This window comes from Stegodyphus dumicola, chromosome 8 (genome assembly GCF_044657685.1).
Source record: "Stegodyphus dumicola isolate Sdum_Otavi_A_Nest chromosome 8, ASM4465768v1".
Taxonomy (NCBI): Eukaryota; Metazoa; Arthropoda; class Arachnida; order Araneae; family Eresidae; genus Stegodyphus; species Stegodyphus dumicola.
The window spans coordinates 150,520,319-150,537,491 of record NC_140775.1 but is presented as its reverse complement, the minus strand read 5'-3'; the positions used below and the strand labels follow the sequence as shown (position 1 = coordinate 150,537,491).

General features: G+C 31.7%; 1 protein-coding gene across 4 annotated transcripts in view; it reads left to right on the top strand.

The window, feature by feature from the left end:
* The window catches only part of LOC118200191 (trace amine-associated receptor 1-like), a 138,064-nt gene that overhangs the window by 8,786 nt on the left and 112,105 nt on the right, over positions 1-17,173 (top strand). For 3 of the 4 annotated variants that reach the window (XM_085822573.1, XM_085822575.1, XM_085822574.1), the window contains exon 2: positions 3,393-3,585. The exons of the other annotated variant lie outside the window; for it this stretch is intronic. The gene's annotated coding sequence lies outside the window, so the exon portion shown is untranslated. The remainder of the gene's footprint in view (positions 1-3,392; positions 3,586-17,173) is intronic. 4 annotated transcript variants of the gene reach the window in all.

The window sequence follows — 17,173 nt, the reverse complement described above, 5'->3', positions numbered from 1 at the left end:
TGAAGTTTTATTGTAATTAGAAAATTTCATCTACCTTTTATAGGTTGTGGGAAATATTTTTTTAATGATTATCTTAGTATAGGATAATACTTGTTTTAAAATTGTTGTTAAAAGATCCGTGTAAAATAACATTATAAATGTTTAATTCACCTTGAACTGAAAAATTTCATTTTTATATCATCGAATGGGAAAGAAAGAATTTTTCTATTGACAACTAGCGTCTGTTTATTGAGATTTCATCGAAAATGAGAAGGATTCTCATCGAAATGGAATGCATGTAAACTGCGAACCTATTTATGAATTTTAATTACATTCAAAACTAAGCCACGTTTAAAAATTCTTTGATAATGTTCTTTTTTTCTTGCCAATTTATGTTCGAAAAAGAAACATGAAAACAAATGAGGATTTTAAAATTGAAATCCATTTGATAAATTTTATTCAGTACTAAAGATGAGTTCGATGAGTTTAATTGTATTATTTTTATTCAAGAAGAGAGCAAACAAGCATTCTTTGTATAATTGTAAGCTTTTATTTAGTTCACTCCTGATGTTTTATCATGAGTTGAATTTTGTTATCGATTTTTAATCTACATCCTGATAAGCTGTCGAATTAATATTTTGTACTCATAGCTTGTCGATAGCAATGCAATGCAATGAAGCGACATTTTCAAAGTTCAAACTAGTCCGATTAATAGATAACTTGAATATTAAAATGAAAACACAAATAGATAGTTACTACATACTATAAAACGATTATTACATTCGTAGATGGAAATAGAGCAGATTATTTATAGATGTAAGAGAAGCTAACGTCTTTTACATGCAAGCGCCTTTCATCGTATTGGAGTCATCGTCTTCATGGCGGAATCGTCTAAATTCTTTCACCCGGGGAAAAAAAAAAAAAAAAAAAAAAAAAAAAAAAAAAGATTTTAAATTACGTCTAAAGGGGCGTTTTTTTAACAGTTTGCCTGTTACCTTTATTTATTAAATATCACATTCTTCGTACTTAAACTATAAAATTCAGTTAGCAATATCGCAAAATAGTTTTAAATTGAGCATATCTGTAGAATTTCCGATACAGAGTCTCGCGCACTGGAGATAAAAATGTTTTTTCTATACAACGTTGCTATTGCTCGCTTTAAAATCCTTGAGTTTGTTAATCAAAAATTCGTTAAAGTTTTACAAAATATGAAATCCATAATAAAGCAAATTCCAAATTTCAAATTTGGGCTTCCAGATGCCCATATTCACAGTAGAATTAAGTCATTCAAAATTCGATTGCTCTATGTACCGTTGTTTTATTACACTGCGAAAAATATACATACGTTTATGCAGATTTTTCATTAATTAATTTCTTCAAACATTTGGTGGTAACAGTTTGAAAAGTGAAACGGACTTTTATAGTGAACCAATGCAAAATCGCAAGACGAAAACAATAGTCCTTCAGGGACAAAGCTTCTTTGGACTAAAAAGCAGTTCTTTGACACAGCTTGCAGAACCATCTGATTGTTGTGGAAGATGCCATCCTTCATTAATTTTTATAATCAAAAAATTTTAAAATCTAAAAATGAATCGGATAGAAAATTTTGAAACTTTCACAGATTTCGAATGATAAAAAATGCTCGTTGTAACACTATTATTACATCCAATTTTCGAAACTAAATACAATAGAAATCCAATTATTCGGATCAACTGGAACCGGACCTAATTTGGATAATCTAAAATTCAGATAATTGGATTTTTTTCCGAAGAAAGGGTCTAATTAATTACTGTATGTTGAAAATGGGAGAAAAAACAATTTTTAAAGAAAAAGAGATTTTAATTAATTAAAATAAAAAGGTAACGTACATGTTATATAGCCTACTGTACAGTACTTACAAGTGCTGAAACTCATTGCTTGCTGAACATCTTGGTCAAAGTAAGCAGTTTGACGGACATAGTGCCTGCACTTAAAATTTCTTAGCCAGCCGTTGTTTGCTTTAAAGCAGGGTTTCTTAAACTTTTTTGAGTCGCGACGCCGAGGACTGCAAAATATTTACAAAAATTTTGTGGGACCCCATAAGTATTAAGCAAATCCCACACACTCGTCAGTGAAACTGTCAATTTTTTCACTTGTGCTGTAATTTTTTTCACTTGAAGTTTTAGGTCATTAACATTAAGACATAGAACAATGTGAAAATTTTAAATAAGTAACGGACGAAATGACAGCGTCACGTGCAAAGCAAGGAAAAGGAACGTTTATATTATAAAAAGAATGCGTCGAAACGTGTTCGTTTTTTCCTTTGTCTGTATTGTCTTATCTTTATCTATTTTCAGATACATTGTGTAAAAATATTTGGTAATTGTAAAATTATTATACTAAGTTAAAAAAATATCAAAACTGCTAAAATTTTTGGCAATCCCCTGCTGCAGGTCCCGCGACTCCCTTGAGAGGGGGTCGGGACCCACAGTTTAAGAAACCCTGGTTTAGAGGTAAACAACCAAGCTTTTAAGCTCAGATCTTAGCTTTTTCACAAAGAATCGGACCATGAGATTGGGTTTCCCATAGAACGTTACTGTAAAAACCGCTTGAAAACATCTTCTATTTTTTAAATTTTTTTTGGTTGTTGTTGCCTTCATTGATTTTCTTGAAGAACTTCCATCCATCCAAGCTGTAACACAAAGTTTAAAAGTGTAGGTTTGCTCTTTTTAATGTTTGAAATCGTTGATTCTCCAACACTATGTTTCCCTCTCAATTTTCCTCTTAAATTCTGAAAGCAATTCGGATAATCAGCGATTCGGATAGTCAGAATTCGGATAATTTGAGATGTACTGTAGTCAAAGTGATTTATTCATTCTCTGAATGACATTCAGTTATTTTTCTTTATTTCATAATTTTCTTATAATTTATAGCTTGCGTTTTAATGATGATTACAAATTTCATCATTGATAGCATGTAATTAAAACTGAAAAACAGAAAATTAAGTGCAATTAAAAAAAGGTGTTTATGCAATAAGCTTTTATTTTAAATGGATATGATAATTAATCCACTAAAAAGAGAAAAATAATTTATCATAGAGTTTAATGGGAATAATGTATTACACAATTCTGTTTACAGAATTCATCTACAATTTTATATCGTTAATAATAGAAGCGTGGGGCGCTTAAATAACGAAATCTATTAATTTAATTGCATTGTAAAATGTATAAGCCATTACCTTTTTTAATTTCTAAGCTTTCATTATTCGCGATGGTTGGAAAAACTGTCGATGAATTCTGTAAACAGAGTTATTTATTTTATAAGTTAAATTAAACTATATGAAAAAATTATTTTTCTCCTTTAAGTGCATTAATTATCATATCTATTTTAAATAAAACCTTATTAGATAACTACCTTTTTTTTGTTATTTGCAGAATCATTAGGTTACTTTGAAGCAAGAAACGTGAAAATTGTACAACACTTTCGGCGGGATTCGAACCCTGGTCCTCTCGAATACGCATCAAGTATGATTCCAATTACACCTCGGAAGGCATGTGGAAAGGAGAGAGAAAAAATACCTTGCAAATCGCATTTTACTAATTTTTTTATAGTTAAAGTTTTTTAATGGTAAGTTCGCTTTTGAAGTTATAGGATTTAATCCGAAATTTTTAAATTGCAAGTCTTAAAATTGTTTTCTTTTTTTTTGGGGGGGGGTTGGTGGTAAATAATCATATATTTAAATTGCAATATCATTAATTTTCTTTAAGATCCTACCTTTATCTATGCGACATTAGTTTGATGGTTAAACAATGTCGCATAGATAAAGTTATAATAAAAATAAAGATTTAACTATGGTTTTTAGTATTTAAAGGCTGTCTTTGGCATGACTTGAATACCGTATGGAATGTTATATCTTATTTCATGCGAAAGGCAGTTTTTTAAATGAAAACGGTGTTGATGTCGTTTAATGGAGGGGAGAAAAAAGCGTTATTCGAGACAGTTCTACATCGATTATAAGACTTTGTACTCTATTTGATTTTATAAGGGCCTGAAAAATGAAAATATAGAAAATTAGCATTAAGTCTTTCCTCAGTTAAAACTAGATAAATAAGAAACGAAGGGTCAAAGTTTAGAGTGTCTAATTGTGATTGTTCTATTCCTTACTAACAATCTAAAGGAACCTTATTTTTCTGAAACTTATAACGGAAGCTATCATTAGACCTGCATTTAATAATTCAAGTCACGTGTACTTCAGTACTATGTGCCACATGGAACGGGTTTATAATGCCCTGTCTTCCCAAATGACTTCAGGTACATTTAATTTGCACACTTGCACGTGATGTTGATTATGGATGCTATCTGCAAGGTCAAAAATATGTGACTGAATTTCAAGGTTAAGCTGAAGGACGCATTTTTATTCGCCACAGGCTGTTATTCATTCTACATACTATTTACTTTTCAAGAGCATAACTTTAAGCAATAGAAAGTTAAAAATTTCTTTAAAAATTAAATTTTTAACATATCAAAATGATATTTCACGTATTATTACTCTGAATTCGCTGAAAAAAATCATACTGTAGTGCAACAGAAATCCTCTAACCAGTCAACGTGCATTAAGATTTTAATTAATTCTTCAAATTATAACCTTACGTTGTTTATTAATGCAAAGAAGAAAGCCATTGTGTAGCTATATTTCTTAATGACTTTTGATACTTTTCAACAACATATCGTAATTAATAAAAGATGTTTTGTAATGGTATATATTACAGATCTTCTGTATAGGATTTTATTTATTTGGTCTACCTGTACACAGACTTCTGCATCAAAAATAAGAATTTTACTACAAAATACAAATTTCGCATTAGAAATTCAAATCTAATGATAATAATAATAAATAAAAAAAAAAAATGGTTGATTTCTAGATTTATACCATTGGCAAAATTTTTTATAATTTCACCAAAATGTTGTTGTTATTGGAGAAGGATGAGTATTGTTGGTCGGTCTGGTTTATTTAATTCACCGCTCGAGGGATATCTGCCTAAGGGCAGGGATACCTTCGTGGAGGACTTCCAAAGGGAAATTGGCATACACGCTACACATGGGGAAAATCAAGAAGTTGTCCATACAGCCAAGCCGTTCGCGAGGATTCGAGCCCAGAAAGCACTACCAGTCTTCAACGATGTTACCCCTCGGCCGGCTGGTGGGCAACAAATATTTTTGCTTATTTCACTTAAGTGCTTATTCAAATATAAGGACCCATTTCAAACAAAATACTGCCGTTAACTTTCAAAATTTCACGGCGGACTTTCGGAATTATAGGAATATCAAAATAATTTTTATTATAAAAGATCCGTACCAACATAATATATTGATATTGCTTTGGTCAAGTTTATAATAGATTACTTCAAATGTTTCATCAGTAGCAAAATAAATATACGTTTCATAAAAATAGCTGCGTGTAATTATCATGCCACTAAGATTCTTTGAATTTAACTCCAGCATTTTACTTTACATTATAGGCATCAATAGGAATAACAGTATTATAATAAACAAAAGAAGGTGCATACTTTTCTCTTAAGTAAATAACTGATAATCATTTAATGAACGAGAGAGTAATAATGAAAGAAAGCACGGTTAAGTACCAATTTCATAATTCAGCGAATCTTTTCATAATAGTAACAACATTTTTTTCAGCAGCACATAGATAGTATTTTATTTGATGGTCAGGTACTGTAGCTTCAGGAAAGAGTAAGAGAGATACGTATGTTTGAATTGATTAATATATTGCCCATTTTTTAGTGCGTGATGTGTTTTGTATATTTGTAAAAAATCATGAAAACACTGAATACATTTTTTTTCTTTCACTGAAGATAGGAGAATATTAGAATGTGAAAAAACACTCAGTTGCCAATTTATTTTAAAAGGATTTAATATCAACTAATGCAGTTTTAAGAATCTGTATATGAGAACACTTATTCAAACAAACAAGCCCGTCCGCCTGCAATCCTTTGTGACTAACAGTTGCTCGCCAGTGTCCCAGTGAATAAGACACCCCTGAGTGCTGCCAGTTTGCTTTGGATTCTTGGCAAATTGGTTGATTCTTTTCCTATGCGCTATTTAAGTAAGGGTTAATATCCATGAAAGCAAGTTCTTTAAGTTGGTTTCCATGAAAGCATTCTTCCTGCAGTCATTAACCAAACAGCTTTTCTGTCAATATCTGTAATGTTGATTTTTTTTCAGCATAATTTCTTTGCAAAATAACAATAAATATAGTCAACAGCTCCTTTTACCTCTTGATTTATAATAACTCAATAGGTAAATAGATTTTTTCTTGGACTAGTGTAGTTTTCAGTATTATTCTATTAGCTTACATTAACTTCTCTCGTTCTTTAATTATTATTGCTCTTTAATGTGTTATTGTATTGAAGAAATACAGTAAAAACTACAGCAAACTGGGGTTGCGGATAATCAAAAGGGTCATTTTCTGATTAACTGTAGCCCCGGTTTTAACATGTAGTATTGACGCATTTATAGCATATTTTGGAATATATCCACTACAACAGCCAGTCCACTCAAGCATATCAATTTTTGTATTTAAGTACACGTGGTATAATTTAACCATCATTAAAGAACCAGTATATATAAAACGTCATTATTGGCCATGTAAAGTTTTCATTTTCTAATTAAATGTCTTTTTTTTTTATAAAACGCCTCTCTTTCTTGATTGATTTGAATTATGTGATTACGGCAAAGCCTGGAGTGCTATCTGCCCAAGGGGAGGACTTTCTAAAGAGAAACTGGCTCGTGCTTTTGCTGCAGATGGCTTAACTTTTCTGTTTAAAGGCTTAGCTTTCCTGTAAGTGGCTTCTGATCTGTGAAAAAGAAAAATGAATTCACTGTCTTCTATTATAGTTAGTGACGTTAGTTACTATCACTAACCATAATAGTTAGTTCTATTATGGTTAGTGACGTAGACTGTCGTACCGATGGGCCAGGGCTCGAATCCTGGAGAAGGCATGTACAGGGGTTGGACAAAAATATGGAAACACCTTTAAAAAATCATGTTTCTTTGCTTAATATGGTGTAGGAAACCCGTTGGCATCCAAAACAGCTTGCAGTCTTCTCGGAATGGATAAATACAGTTCCTATATGTTTTCCAAGGGAATATTATACCATTCTTCCTGCAAAACGGTGGCAAGTTCAGATAACATTGTTGGCGGTGGATAACGAGAACGCACTTTCCGTTCCAATGTAGACCACAAAGGTTCGATAATATTCAGGTCTGGTGACTGGTGGCCAGAGGAGATGGGACAACTCATCCTCGTGCTCAGAAAACCAGTCCTGGACAATGTGAGCTGTGTGAACAGGGGCTTTGTCGTCTTGGAAGACACCATCACCATCGGGGAACAAAGTTTGTACCATGGGATGAACTTGATCGGCCAAAATGTTCACATAAGTCTTGGCAGTCATGTGCCCTGACATGGCTGCCCAAACCATAACAGAACCCCCGCCATGTTTCACTCTTGGCAACAAGCAGTCTGTATTATAGGCTTGAGATGGAGTTCTCCAGACGTAAACTCGGCCAGAAGTGGGAAACAATGTGAAAGAATCGTCAGACCATATTACTCGCTTCCACTGCTCTATAGTCCAGGCTTAAGACTTAAACACTATTTTTTCCTGTTACGGGCATTAGCATCACTGGTGAGTGGCTTCTCAATTGCAGCACGGCCAGCAATTCCCTGTTTATGAAGCTCCCTTCTAATTGTTTTGATAATCACAGGGTTCGGTAACACAACATTCATTTCAGCAGTAACTTTTGCTGCTGTGGTCTTCTTATTTTTCGTCACAATTGCCCTTAATGATCGTCTGTCACGATCACTCAGGACACACTTTCGTCCGCGCTGTGATTTAGCAGATGATGTTTTTCCGCTTTTCAAATATGTGGAATAAATCTGCGATACAGTACCTCTTGAAACACTAAACACCTCGGCTACCTTGCTTACGGAAGCACCTACCATACGTGCTCCAACAATTTGCCCACGTTCGAAGTCTGTTAACTCTGACATAATGCAATGACAACCTCACATAACAGTACTCCGACAACAACTGAACTGTTTAGCACATTTATGAAGTTGTATAGGTGGCGTAAGTAGTCAAAACGCCAGCGCCACCTACATATTTCATTAAAATCAATCTTTCTTTTCAAACATGCATTTCACAAGGTGTTTCCATATTTTTGTCCATCCACTGTATGTTTTTGATGTATTTCGATTGTGTTCATGAAGTATTTCGATTTTTATCTCATCATATATATATCGTATACCAAGCCCTTAAATTTTTTTTTCCAAAACTTATCGACTATAAAACCAAATTTCAGCCATTCATATTAAGACAAAATTTAACCTAGAATTACCGTTGGTGTCAATACTATTCTGTTCGTTTCCTGTGGAAAGAAAACCCTGGGTTTACCTCTCCCAAGAGGTAAAAATATTTCTGCTGTATACTTTTGCTTCTTAAAAGGCAAAAACTCTTACTATATTACATCGGAATTTGAAATGTTTATGCAACTTTTCTATCAAAATCAAAGTTATTTGATTTTGAAACTTTATTCAATATTTTCCTTTTTTTGTAAAAAATGTTTACTTTCCAAAATTGTTTCACAAGAAAATAGTAAAGTTAAATTAAATTTAAATTATTCTCTTGCGCCATTGCTACAAGGAATGAAATTTGAATTTAACAAATATTCTCTATTCGTATAAATATTAAATTAAATTAAATTTTAATTGTAAAAAATTATTATTGTTGCAAACTAATTTACAATATCATTTCAATTCAGGGAGCATATGGAAATTAAGTGCACGTATCTAAAACCATGAAAAAATATTATTCTAAATAAAATATTATTCCTAAAAAATAATAATTACATAAATGAATAATTTGTTGAGCAGGCAGGAGACAGACTTATCAAGGGGAAGTTGCCTCCAAGCCTAACTCTTCAACTACTCAATTCGTGTTTCGTCATCCATATAGGAAAGGGGAAAAGTAAAATTCAAAACCAAAAGTAAAAACAATTTTTGTGAATTACTAAAAAAGAAATTTAAGTAGTGGAATTTTGATAAAAAAGCAAGTAAAGACTAGAGTTAAAATTAATTAAAAGTCAATAAGATGTTATAGTACATCGCTGGTAAGCTATTTTATGTCTCTCTCACTTTGTAAGTATTTAAAATTACCAAACTGCTTGATGATGAACGTTCGTAATCGATTTTAGTTTTACGTTTAAGAGATTTAATATAAAATCGTTCTACTTTGTTTGACTTTTTCTTAAGAGATATGTAGCATTTGGATGTGTAATGATTGATTTAGTATAAATAGTCTATGAGGGTCTATTTCTAAGTTTTGTTTCCATCTCTGAATATACATGCTTGATTAATTAATGTTAGGAAAATATACTTGGGTCACTCGCTTAAAGTTACAGTGACTTCGTAGATGATTTTACAAGTAAAACTAGCTCATATACTATGAAATCCTTTCTAGTTAACTTTTATAACAGGTAGAAACTGTTACGAATCGAATTACTAGTATTTAACGGCTTTATCCACTTAGCCATTAAATGGACTTGCCATCAGTTATAATAAGTGGCTATAATATTATTGCTGAGTGCAGATCTTTTGGCATATTTGTTGTCTTGGGATAAATAAATTCGTACTTTATAAATTTTAACGTATAAGTGATCCAACAAATTTCTTCTGACTGTTTGTTTTCAATGCTTGTGTTGTGTAAGCTTGCCAAACGAATTAATCTGATGGTTACCTTTGAAATTAAGAATAATTGTTGTCAATAACTTAATATGAAAGTCAACTTCAAATACTTATTTCTCCTGTTTAAAAAACTGTATTTTACCCTTTTGACTTGTTCTTTGTATTCATCTATTTGCCTGCTCCTTTTCTTTTAATGATCATATTTCTTTCTTTCTGTTGCCACCATCCGGCTACTTAAGCAAAATTTTACGCTGCGTTAGATGCGTTAACCGAGAAATTTCACAGCTCTTTTTATTAAAAAACTGATTTCCATCTTCTACAGCTATACTTGGTTTTCACTCAAAGTGTTTGTATGGCTCAGAGAGATGGCTCATTCTAAAGACTACGACTCAAAGTTAAATAAGAGTGATATCTTTAAATTCTTCAATCCGAATTCATGTAATTCTTTAAAATTTATCAGTTTCTAGCAACTGTTAGTATTATCTCCTATTTTTATTACTATTATATTTTAAATATTGCGGTTTTTGCTATAGGCTGGCGTTTTTTCTCTTATCATAACCTAAATAAGTCATTAAATATTATTAATTATATGATAAGAAGTAAATTTACTTAAAAACTGCGCGACCGTAAAATGATTTCTGTGAATTAGTTTTAACATATGCTTTTACAGTAGTCAAACTACTTCACAGAACTTAAATTCGGCCGAAACCCATCGGGCTCTGACCCAGTTTAAATCGAAAAAAATATTTCGGCTTAAGACCTTTCAATTTTTTAACCAGATCGCAATATTTACTCGTACTCCACTAAGTTGAGCTAATGTATAGCAAATAAAGAATCCAAATAATAGTTTAAAAGTCACAGTTTAATATCTGGAGCTACTTCAGACCTGAAGATTTAAAAAGAATTTTGTTTTATTATCAGCAGCAGAAAAACCATATGTAGATGGTAAGAGATTCATCTGAGTAGAAATGTTTAGGATTAAATTACCTGATTGTACCTTTTGACGGACATTTATAAACAAAAAGTACTGCAACAGAAGCTGGGATGTCATGTTTGGGTGCCATGTTATGTCTGGATTTGAATTTTGTTGATAATGCTTTATCATTCTAGAAGCACAAATGATATTGTAAAGTTATTTAAATGTCATAAGTTGTTAAATTCATATATTGCCTAGTCTTTTTAAATCTCTAAGAAAACTGCAATTTAAAAAAAAAAAAAAAAAAAAAAAAAAAAAAACCTGATGATATTCCGAAAACATTAAATATGCTTTGTGCGCGGTATTGAAAAATTTTAATGACAACGTTTTAAGCTGAAATGCGATATTTTCCAGAATATCTGAATCAAAGTATTTTCAGATAATTCTGTCATTGATACGACATTTCTTTGTTGCTAAAACTGATAGTGATTGCAGATATTGAATATAACTCATATTCTTCTGTAAGACTAAAATACACATAACGCTATAAGCAAAATCTGGGGGCCTTGGTAGTGATTGTGGTGCGTAAAATATTATATTGCATCTTTTGATGAACATTTAACTATAAACAAAAAGTACTGTAACAGAACATGGAATGTCTTGCCCTGTTATGTTTGAATTTTGTTGATAATGCTTTTATAAGGTTCTAGTTAAATTGAGTGTCCTTGACAACTAGAACTACAGAAGAGTATAGTGATTATTCGTTGTTATTTTTACAACTGCAAAAACAAAGTCCAAAGAAGGGTTAAAAGACTCTTTTATTTAAATCAAAGAATAATCACAGTCGGCCCCTTTCGGGCGTACAGGAAAACCTCCACTTGGACTTTAACTTAAGATAGAAAATAAGAAACTAAGCTAATTCTAACTAAGCCGAAGCTGTACAGAAATAACTAACCGAGTTAGCCCTTATTTCACCCGCGATTACTAACAGGCACGTTAGAACACGATCGAACGTGGCTAAACACAACGACGTGGCTAGAAGGCAGAGCACGCTCTACCAAGAACTTCTGAGCTATTCTACGGAAGTAACTGAAACTTTGCATTAAATACTCTTCTATCTCATAAAACGCGATATTGAAAAATCATTCTGGAAGGGAATTGTAGGTAGGAAACAAGGAAGTAAAGGAAAGAGTTTCAAAATTAAAAAGTAACTATCACGAAATTAAAATAATCTCTTCAGCTGTATCATTGTAGAAGCATAAATTATGTTGCAAAGTTATTTAAATGTCGTAAGTTGTTAAATTCATAGACTGCCCAGTTTTTTTTAAAATCTAAACAAATATAATGACATTCAAAGAAACTGATACGAAAGAAACATAGTACCTAACTTTAACATGCGAGAGAAAAATCGTGCAAAGAATTTCAGTAAAGGGTCGATTCGAAATGTACACGAGAAAAACAGTTTAGGATATGGGTTAACATCACTGCGTTGCTAAAATTTGAATCAAGATGAGGGTATAGGACATTTTCCCGAGCGGCTCTGTAATAAAAATTTTCTGGTTTTTGGTATCGGTAGAAAAGGCAATAACAGATCCCCTATTATTATTCCGTTCGTTTTCTTATCACATTTCACTTTTGAAGTTAAGTTTTAGATTATTGATTAGCTCTATCATGTCACAATTGCTTAAAACAGAAAATACACCTGACAGCTGGGGATCAAGACTCGAGAGAGATAGAGTTAATTCAGGCAGTTACTCCATCGAAGTCGATAGTGGTTGCGTAGGCGATCGTTTTCGAAGAATGTCGCTCTTTGCCCCTGAGGAAGCTGAAACAGTCACTCTTCATTTCTTAAAAAGGATATGCCATAAGAAACTGAAAGCTATAGAGCAGCGGTTCTCAGCCTTTTGACCAGGGCGTGCCATCTAAACAAAAACTGAAGAACTTTAGTATCAGCACTACTTTTTACAATGATTATTTTTCAGTTTTTTACTGAAAATAATATATATATATATATATATATATATTACCATTTGAACAACCTATTGGCTGTTTGTATTAAATATGCAACATTAAAAAAACATTAGTTAAAAAATTAGTTACCATTTTAATTATCAAAATTTAAGTTATGATACTTGAATTCCAAAATTTTGTATGAAATTTATTTCTGGGATTTTCCTTGGAAAATTCATTTAAGGACCTTTCACTTTTGTCATGCCCTTCGGGGACTCTCTAAGGAGCTGGAAAGAACTATTTTATAATAGTAGTGCTAGTAGATATCCTGTATCCATCACCTGTGAATCATCACTTCTCCTCTTAGTCAATCATGGCCATTTTTCCATTTTTGAAAAATCTAGTTTTGTTTTATTATTTTTTCACAAATATTTAAATGCACAATATATTATGAGTTCTTCAAAAGCAGACGACGATTTTCCCACATCGCGTAGAAAAATAAGGAATACGAAGCAACAAGACGACAAAATAACAGCTGTTAGAGATAGCAAATCGACTTAAAAAATGATTCTAATTGAAAACAGAGCAATATGAGGCCGGAATTGGTGGCGATATAAAGTGTAGACATGCTAATCAATCGATCAACTTTAAAAGAATTAATGAGATACTATTATCGTTTTACAGGAACTTAATTTTATTTCCTATTAAATACAACATCCATTCCTATTAATCCTTTTCAAACATCATTTATGATAAATTTTGTTGCTCCTAAGGCTAAATACTTGTAAAAATAGAAGCGGCACTTGACTTTGAACAACGCTCAGTTCGTATAAATTTACGAGTGTTAGAGAAAAATTTAAACAGGTTGTTGGGGTATTTAATTTTTGAATTTAATAGTTAAAATACTTTGTTTCTTTGCGTACCATTTATTTTTCTGTTGCGCGCTACCAGTGGTATGAGTACCACCGGTTGAGAATCGCTGTTATAGAGTATCTGCTTTTGTAATACTGATCGCTCGGTTACGGCGCGAAAGAATTAATTTATATATTTATGATGAGGAGTTTAGAATTTTTAAAAGGGTCATTGAGCGTCAGCTTTCTCTGTACTGACTCATTTTCTATATTTGCATAGGACTTATACTGCGAAAAATAAATTTTAAGAACGATAACAGTACTAATATCTAAAATTTTTAGATCTTTCTAAGACTTCTTAAAATAAACTATTTCCATAAACATAAAATCTTTGGGCAAATCGTCTGGAATATGTTCCATGCGTAGTCATTATTATGAGGCACTGAGACTAAAATGCTGAGACTGACAGTGAGACTAAATATAGTCATTACTATGTTAATAACGAGATCAAAATGGTGCTAAGGATATTATTTAGTATTGTGAATTCCTGAATTTATTTTACAACAAAAGGAAAGCTATCACTTTGATTAATGGTTGCTATGACGAATATTTATATCAAGAGTGAACAATAGAAACGTTATGTGCCTAGCAAGTGCTCGGAGATACACGCAAATGGGCAGAATACAGGTATTTCACTGGGATAACATTCTGAATACAAATGTGTTTCATAAGAGCTGACATTTAACACTATTGTTATTTAAAGGAAGTAATCGTTAAATTTATTCTAGGATAATATTTTCTAGAAAAAAAAAATTGCCGAGTTGAGTAATTTTTTTAGTTTTAATTAGCCCTAACATTACTTCAAAGAACAAATCGATAAATAAAATTTTATTTAAAGTAATGCATTCTGTGAAAGAGTTAGATTTGACATCTTAAACTTGTTTTGGTTTGCACTAGTCTTATTTTATTTATTTTTAACGTATTTTTTTAGAAATGAATAAAAAAAAAAATGTTTCGGGGGGGGGGAAACCTTTTACCTGAAACCTTTATAGTAACAGTCTCAACTTTTTTTATTATTTGTATTTTTGGTTAGAGATGAATAAATTTAAACTGGAAAAGAAACACGCAAATGCAAATTTTAAAATTATATATATATATATATACATATATTTTTTTCTTATTTGTCACCCCCTTCTGTAAAAAAGAGGGGGACCGGCCAACTTTCTCTCTCAGCCCATTGGCCTCTTCAGTTTTAATAGCTTCTCACGATGACGTCATTATACGATAAGGAAGGTTGGTTTGAACAAGAAAGGATTTTTGCGCCCTTTTCCAAAATTTTTTCGGAAGCTGAGAATGGAACCTCTCAGGTCAGTTTTTTCGTTTTTAGTATAAGTTTTTTGGTTCTAATAAGACCCTGCAACGTTTTTATTTACTAAATTGAATACACTTTTTTTACTTACAATGTCGATTACATTTTTTTACTTACAATGTCGATTACATCTTTATCTGTTTACAGCACCTTTCTTCTAATAAAAGTTACGAAGTCTTTAAGGTAAAGGACCAGCCCGTGCGTTGATGTGTATTTTGACTAATAGCAGACCGCTATTTATTTTAATTTATTATTTTAATTTTATTATTTTTCTACTTTGATTTTGATTTTTATTTTACATCGCTCGGAATCATAATAGCCTTTGACACCTTTATGTGTTTTTCAGCGGACGCGTCGGGAAAAAGAGACAGAGCAGTGGAGCTACTAAAAAGGATTTATTCCAAAAGAATTTCTTCGGAAATACTAATATACTTTTGTATAAAGTTTTTTTCGCATTAAACAAGAGCTTCAATGGTCTGTTTCGGCGAAACGCGTAATGGTATTTAGTCTATTTCGTAGATCAGTTTTTTCCCTTGAAAAGCCAACTGAGAGTGCGAGTGGGCTAATATACCATTTTTCCGCTATTTAATTTTTGTTTTTGTAGCTAGTTTTTGATGCTTTTTGTGTCTTTTTATTATTTTTTTAATTTTGATTTTAATTTTTATGTATTGGCATATTATATATAGGCAATTTTAAAATTAAATTTTTATGTATAGGCATTTTTTATATTGACATTTATAATCCATGTTTTTGTAACTTCCTGATATATATATATTTTTTTCCTCGTCCATTGTTTTTTTTTTTTTTTTTTTTTTTTTTTTTTTTTTCATGTGAGTTAACTTTTTACATTACACGGCGGTCAGATTAATTAATTTTTTTCGTGCAATAGCAAGTCTTCCAGCACTAAAATTTGGCAATTTTATCGCGCTTATACAGTTTTTCCAGTTTTACCAGGCAAATTTCTTATTGTCTATGTAGTACTATGTTACCACATTTCGTGGAGCTACAGCTCCTGGTAACTTTTTAGCAAAGTTGCTGCAATGTTCCCACCTACTACTATTCTTTCAAATCTTTTTGCAGCATTATGCGCAAAAGTTTTTGAGACCAGGTAGGTCTTTCGTCTAATTACCAGTTCGCTTTACATTTTCTTTTTCAATTATATATACATATATATATATGTAATAATAAAATTCCATAGTCAAAAATACACTTAAATTTCTAACTGTATGTTCTTTTCATTTTTAATGGCGACGGTCTCTTATTTGAAAGTACGTGGAATTAAATTCAAAGCCCCGTAGTCAAGTTGTTTTTCTCGCATTTTCTACACGTACAGTTATAGAATGTTCTGGAGATATTTAAAGCGAACTGGAATGGCTGACGAGGCTGACGTCATTTATTGAAAGCTCCGCCTTTCCAGAGGCTATAAAAGGACAAAGGAATATCGGGGTCTTTTCTTTAACGTAACGATGCAGTAAACTTCATACAAAAAGTTATTAGTAGTTCTTTTTATTTACTCCGGAGATCTGATTTTGTAACAGCTATTACTCCTGAATAATAATAAATGGATCCTGTTTTTTAAACTTATCGTCTGATACTTAATTTATATATATATATATATATTAAGTTTGCATCAGATTTTTGAGTAAAGCTGTACAAATTTTCAGAGAGGTTAGACACAGGTAGGTTCGTTTTCTTTATAGTAGAGTTTTTTTTTTTTTTTAACCCAAAGGACTGTTAGCCCAGAAGGAATATTAATCTCAATACGGGATTTTGAGTTGAATCACTATAAAAGTCTGAATCACTTTTCAGATTGTTGCCACTAAATATTATCGTACTACAAGGGCAAAGCCCCCAGCTCCTCCGGCCTATAATTCAGCCATAAAGCCTTTAGAGGCAGCCCGACAAAAATGAACTAAAAATAAATAAATAAATAAATAAATAAATAAAAATAAGCAGTTAAACATGTAAATAAACGACACATAAAGAAAAGAAAACAGATACACATCATTACTCCAGCCAAATATTTCTGTGCGTTGATAATATTGAATTTCCTGGAATAAAGTAGCAGTTTACTATAGTCTTTAAGATCTCTTGGAAATTCAATTATCGCCTTGTACTGTATTTAAAGAAATTAAAGAATGAAGACTTTGCATGAATGAATGAAGTTTTTCGCATTGTAAAAAAATAACGGTACCTAGAGTCTTCAAATTTTGAATAACGTAGTCCTAGTCTTTTGAATAAAGTAGTAATGTAAATGGAAGCCCGAATTTTGAATTTCGAATTTGCAAGTCATATTTTGTCAAATTTTAACGATTTTTTTAATTAAAAAGCTCAATGGTTTAAAAGCAAGTAATGAGAACACTGTACAGGG